The following is a 7,381-nucleotide window of genomic DNA, read 5'->3' on the forward strand; positions in this document are numbered from 1 at the left end:
ACATGTTCTTTTTTTTTTTTTTTTGTTTTTTTTTGGCTAAAGTTAGTTGGTTAGTTTTTAGGTTAGTAATTCGGAAGAGTTGAAACTCACACTCATACACTTTACAAGAAAATTTTACCCTCTCATTCTACTCCTAAAAATGAAACACAAAACCTTCCTTTAAGAGATACTTGGTAGCTAAAGGGCTAACTATCTATTAAAATAACAGCAATGCTAGGTATCATGAAAAACCTTTCATGAAAATAATCATGAAAGTTTTGTGACCCTTGTATTACACTTAGAATAAAGCACCGCACACAAATCAAGATAATTCAAGAATCATAAATTTTTCATGATCATTTTCATGACAATTTTCATGATCCCTAACTTTTCCCTTAAAATAAATAAATAAAATAAAGTGAACATTTAAATGCGAATTAATTCATTGAACACACAAACACGTTATTAGTCTTGATCCACTTGATAATTTCTGCGGGACATGGGATTTGACTTTTCCATTTCCATTATATATATATATATATATAAAATAAGAAAACCTCTCCTCTAACATGAATCATGTGCCCCAATCAATCACCCAGACCATAATGACAACCATGTGATGGAAGTCCATGGACCACCTCTTGCATTCAATTATATATGCTTCGGTGGTGGATGATAATGGCCATTTGGAATCTAAAATGGAATCTTCAAAAGTAATCATTCATTCCAACTTCCTTAGTTGCTGTATTGGTGTTTACATAATATAAAAGGGCCAAGCATTACAAAATTAAAAATAATTAAAAATTTCTTACGATACAAATTTTTATAAATAATATATAATCATTTAAAGATTGTTAACAAAGTCTTAGAATACTCGTTAGTAAAATCTATAAACACCCATTATAATTTTGTATCGGTTGTATAAGCATATATGTAGATTGTTAATAATTTGAAGGCTTTAAAGAAACAAAACGAATTACATGAGAGTTATACTTTTGACAACTTTTGATAAATTAAAGGATTGCGTTGTTCTTTAGAAACATTTGGAGCACTCATTAGATGCCAAACAAAGGGAGTTGAAACACACATCTTTAATATCACAAAATTGAAATTCATTGCTCTCTTGGGCCAAATTCAATCATATGCCTTTCTTTAAAGTTTTGAGATCAACAAAAAAGATTCTAAGCATCATTGGAGATTGATTCTCCACTATAACATTGATATTGATCACCAATATTCACTTCAAGGTTTTAAAAATCAAACTGGACTGGTCGATTTGGCTGGTTGAATCATTGACTGGTCGGCGTTTCGATCCGAATATACTCTCTAAACCGTTCCAATCCAAAAACCGACTTATTTAGAGAGAACCGAAAAAACCTGCGGTTGAACAGTCGAACCGATTGACCCAAGATGGGTTAGGTGAACCGGCCGGGTTGATAAAATTAAAAAAATTAATTTTTTTTTTAAAAAAATCTTAAATCCCCGAGATATTGATTTGTAATTATGTATTAATTTTAACAAGTAAATAGTAATCTCAATCAAACAATCAAAGACAAATCGACACAACGATTTTATGTGAAAAAATCATAATTGGTGCATCTCTAATTGTGATAAAAAAAAGCCACAGGCAAAAGTCACAAAATAATCCACTAAGAAGACAAAAAACAATTACACAAGTGTACTATCAATTACCTAACGAATCCACACCCGAATTAAACTGACCACTATGTGTCTCTTCAGTCCCGTCTTTACCACGGAATTGTCTTGCCCAACGTTGAATCCACAACACTGATGTCAAATTCAAGACGATGAGTCACTTCGGAATCCACTATAGCCTCAGGCCCAAATTCCCAAAAATTCACTGAAGAACAACTTTTTCTTTTGTACTGAATAAATAAAATAACCCCCTTTGATATAATCTACTCAATTCATGATATAAAATCTCACAGATATCAAAGGTAACAAGTAAAGAAACTCCAGATGAAAATCCTAATATCCAAGAAGAAGATTTGGAAGTCGTATCCTAGAAACTGATTTAATTGCAGCTTTGTAGCAGGTAGAATCGCGATCAATGCTCGAGTGTCTTTGCTCGAGTGATGAAAAGTTCGCTCGAGCGTAAAATCTCAACTCCTAGTACTTTTGCAAGTGAGTGAGCGAAGTGTAATTGCAGCTCGATCTCCAAATTAGTCAGCGAAGTGGTAAATATGATAGGATTAAGATCACAAACTCCTCTGCATAGGCACAATTCGGATTGGATTTGCATATCAAAACTCATAGCCTCATTGAAATAAAAGATAGAATAAAATTACAATTGAAATGAGTTTTATTAAACAAGATTGCCAATAACAAAAACTTAACATTTTTTATATTTTATTACGTTTTTTTTTTATTCTTTCTTTCTTTTCTCTCTCTCTTTCTTATATATATATATATATATATATAAAAGAAAATATTAATTAAAAACTCTCTTTCAAAGGTTTCCTCTTGTGAGGAATCACATGAAAGTTTGAAATTATTGTAAAAATCTTTACCTATTTATAAATTTTTTTTTTTAAAAAAAAAACATAAGAAATTCATGTGGAATTCAATTAAATTCATTGCAGGGAGACTTGAAATTTTGACATATCTCCAAATTTTTTGCTCTTTTTTCAGTCAAATTATTTGAATTAAAATCATATGGAGGGAATATTGAATATGTGGTTTCCAATTCCAAAATTAAAATTAATAATATTTTAAAATATACTATTATATTTTTTAGTAAAAAAAAATATTAGGAGAAATATTTAAGATAATTCAATATTTTCAAATTTTTTTTAATTTATAGTTTTACTAATATTTTTATTTAAATGTAATTTTAATATATTTATGATGCCACGGTTCGATTCCGGTTCAACACGACGGTTGAACCGGTGATCCATCCACCCAATCTCTTTTTCGATTTGCTCACTTGTCCCCTTTTCAAAACATTGATTCAGTTATTCTTTATTGTTATTAATGAATTCATTTTATTGTCATTACTCATTAGACACATCCATTAAAATATTTTTAGTTACAAAATTATCACTCTCATATTATTCTATAATTAACCGTTTTATATCCAAATCATAGAAAATAAGCATATTTTTCTTGTTAAACATATGAAAGTTTTCATTAATTTCCACTCACACTATTGTCTATTTGAATTTTAGTGCCAAAAGGCCTCAAAACTTTCCTTTGGGGAGCAATGCTATAATAATAAAACTGTCTAGTAGCTTTTTACAAGAAAAATTATGTGAGCTCATTGCCTCCGAGATGATTTTAAAGACCCCCACACCGTATGTGCTTTGTTTATATATAATTATGCTTCACTTTTCGAAATATTCTCGAACAAGAATCTTGTGTCCTACTTATGAGCCCCAAATTGTTTGACAGCAAAGTACGGCATTGAGTCATTTATACCATATCTTTTTAATTATTAATTTTAGTGGCACGATAATATAAGGTAAATATGAGGAAAAGAATATAATAAAGAGTGGGATAAATAACTTGTGTTCCTCCTAAACCTTCTAGAATGTCGACTAGGGGCCCAACCCCTACCAAGATGGATGAAGTTCACACACAATAATAATAATAACAGAAATGATACATCCTTCTAATTTAAGAACTCTAAAAAAACATTAATGATGTGAAAAATTAAAAAAGAAAAAAGAGAAAAAGAAACCAATGTCAAAATATCACATCGCATAAGACCTACACACCAATTAAAGCTATTAGAGCTTCCAATATTTTTTCTAATAATAATAATAATAATAATAATAATAAGTGTTTGTTTGTCATGTGTTAAAATATCACTTACTATTTTAACACATTATCCTATTTATGTCACAATTATCTTATTTAGATCACATTACTTCTCTATCACATAATTTTAAAGCCAATCCATATTTTATATTTTTTTTTTGGTAAAAAATAAAAAAGTATACTAACCAAACACTTTTCAAACAACCTCTAAATAAGTAAATAATAAAAAATAAATAGAAATATGTACATCACATATCATATTTGTACTCTATAGTTCCTTTATATAATTTCATTAGTGTTATAATAACGACATTTATTTGTCATCTTTTACTCACGGTCTCATAAGTCATCACTTGATTAATAATTAGTATAAATGGTGTGATTCATTAAATCAATGTAACTTTAACAATGGGATGGTAAATGACAAAATCAGCAAATTAAATGAGCGGTTTACAGACTGGATGAAATGGAGATGGATTGGTCTTCAAAGGCAGTGATCAGATGGACTTTCTTCTCATACGACTTGCAAACATGAGAACTCACTAGCGGGTGTCCTTCTCAAGGGCTCTCCGATAATCAAGTTAAAAATGTGCGTAAGGGAGAAGATAATCGGAGAGTTATATTAGTGTTGGAAATAGATAGCGTGCTTTACATTAATATGACTGAATATACATATATATATAGAGGTCACTTTCATGGTTACATCCCTCGTGGGGGAATAATAATTCTATGAGTCTCTTAGTCAATCCTAGAATGCCATCTTTATTGCCATGATGAGGTAAGTTAAGGCTATGAGAGTGAAATGGAGCAGCATAGAAATGAAGGATGGGTTCCAGCACTAAGTCAATGGAAAGGAGGTAGAGGGAAAGGCATGGAAGCAACGCATAGCCTCTTCTCTGTTTTTGTGGATAACATACCATAAAAAATGGATGCTAAATCTTTGTTTAAGTTCTTCTCAAAGTTTGGCATTGTCAAGGACGCCTTCATCCCTTCCAAAAGAAGATTAGTGTCACACTCTAGATTTGGGTTTGTGAGGTTCGATTGTCATGTAGCAGCTGATATGGCCATTCAAAAAGCCAACGGCCTTCTGGTGGATGACAAAGTCCTCGAAGTCAAAACTGCAACTCTTGATAGACGAAGCAGAGAGGAGCGAAACAGGCAAAATTCAGAGGTCATAAAACCTCAATTCATTAGGAGATCTTTCGAAGTTAACAGATTCATAAGGCATGCTTTATCTGCTGGCCAGAGATCCTTTGTTGATGTTTTGGAAGGGGTGAAAACAAACACTTCCATACAAGTTTCTGCGGAGGGAACCAGCTGGCTGTATGGCAGTGCCATAATCCGTTTTAATACAGAATATTCCATTCTCAGTGTTAGGGAAGCCCTGAAAGAAAAAGGACTGGAGCACATTTTGGTCAGAAAAGAGGGTGGCCGGGATGTAATTTTAACTTTTAATTCTCAAGATGAGTTGAAATCAAACATTGGCAATCTTAAAGATTAGTTTAAGGATTTGAGTAAATTTGTGGTAGAATGAAAATCTGGGTTTCATTTGGTCCAAGAAATATGTGTGTGGTTGAAATACTTTGGGATACCTCTGCATGTTTGGAACAGAAACACTCTCAACAAGATTGGTAGCATATGGGGCTCTGTACTCAGTACTGAGGGGGATACATGTCAACCAAAATCTTTCTCACATGCTAGAATCAGAGTGGCCACTTCAACTATGGAGTTTATTACTAAACCATTAACCTTGGAATGCAATGGCAAAGCTCATACTATGTTTGTGTGTGAAGACCACTTAACAGATCTCAGTAGTATGAATCATAATGGCACGTATGAGCTCAGTCTCTTGGAAACCTATTGCAGTGTAGAGGAAGCAAACTTTCCAGTGGTTATAGCGATCCCGGTTTTCCTTTCCTTTGTTTATTGTATTCCGGACTTGGTTTCGTGAGTGTGCTGATGTCGTATTCTCATTTCCATCCTTTATTCTTTGTATTTGAGTCTTAGGTTGTGTTGGGCAGGTTTGAAACAAGTTGGTTGTGTTTCGAAACCAAGGGTTGAGGCCCAGTTTTAGGCCTTCACGCTCGAGCGGGGGTTTTGACGCTCGAGCGGGCCCTTTGTTGTTGCTTCTCTGCTCGAGTGGGAGTTTGGACGCTCGAGCGTGAATATCCATCTCCTAGTATTTTTCTCTGTAGACCATCGGACGCTCGAGCGGGAGCTTTGACACTCAAGCGGGCTCTTTTGGTTTTGTTCCTTCACTCGACCGGGGAGTTTGACGCTCGAGTGGGGACTTTCGTCTGTAAAACTTCTAGAGGTGTGCATCCGGCGCTCGAGCGGCGCTTTTGACGCTCGAGCGTGAGTCAGTGTCTGACGCTCGGGCGGGACGTTCCATGCTCGAGAGGGGAGTACAGTATATCAGTCCGAAGTTCGACTTTTCGGATCAATTTTTCAACTCCTTTTATCTCTCTTACTTTTTGAAACCTCCACTGGAGAGCACCTCACTCTAAAACTCCAACTTCTCTCTAAGGTTTGATCTAATGATCTAGTAGGGGTGATCTTCTACCCTTGGGCCTTTGTAAAAAGCGTAGAGCTTGTTAAGGGCTACATTTTGATACGAAAATATTGGAGTTTGGAGTACTTTCAAATTTCTTCATTTTCTCCTTTGAGCTCTGAATTTGAGGTAGGGATAACTACTCATTTCTATGGTCTTTGACATAAACTATTGGTCATTTTGATGTAATGTTGAAGCTGGGTAATGTTGGGTGTTAGGGTTTCAAAATGAATAAAGAGTGGCTTTGTTATTTTGACTCATAAATGCATATCTTGGGTCTTAAAATGATGGTATTGATGTTGTTGACGATATATGGGACCTTTGGGTCATTGTAGAGAAAAAGGGGAAGAAAGCCCTAAATTGTTGTATGAATTAATTTATATAATTAATTTGGGAATGTTATGGAAATATGGAATTGAGTTGGAAATAATGAAATAGGCTCATTATAAGAGGGAATGGTGAAGCTGGATTTATTAATCATTCACTTATGAAATTGTTGTCAAATTATCTGTTGATGCATTTATTATCTGTTTAGAAATAAATTACTTTGGGTTATCGGTGGGGAATAGTCTTGAATGTTGTAGACCTTGCATGATGATTAGGTGAATTAAAACTAATCAATTGAATATGTCATTGAATATGACGGTTGGAATAATACATCAAATTTATGTATTGATTGATTATGTCTATGATTTGTGCTTATATACATTGTGTTATATGAGAGGAGATAGGGGATGTATTCCACGGTTTAGGAGGAGATAGGGGATGGACTCCTAAACTGGATATTATTTGGGAGGAGATAGGGAATGGACTCTATTGATACAGCAAATATGTGTATCTATTGAAGTATTGATACAACGAATATGTATATCTATTGTGAAGTGTGAAAGTATTTTATGTGATATTGATGTAGCAAATATGTGTATCTATTGTGAAGTATGGAAGTATTGTTGATATGAGCTGTGGTCTCATGGAATTGTTTGTATAGCGATCCCGATTGTCCCTTTGCTGTTCTGTGGTATTCCGGACTCGGTTCTGTGAAGTTGGTAGTGGTATCTATCTTGTTGCCAT

Source organism: Camellia sinensis, chromosome 1 (genome assembly GCF_055761805.1).
Source record: "Camellia sinensis isolate YWXY chromosome 1, ASM5576180v1, whole genome shotgun sequence".
NCBI lineage: Eukaryota > Viridiplantae > Streptophyta > Magnoliopsida > Ericales > Theaceae > Camellia > Camellia sinensis.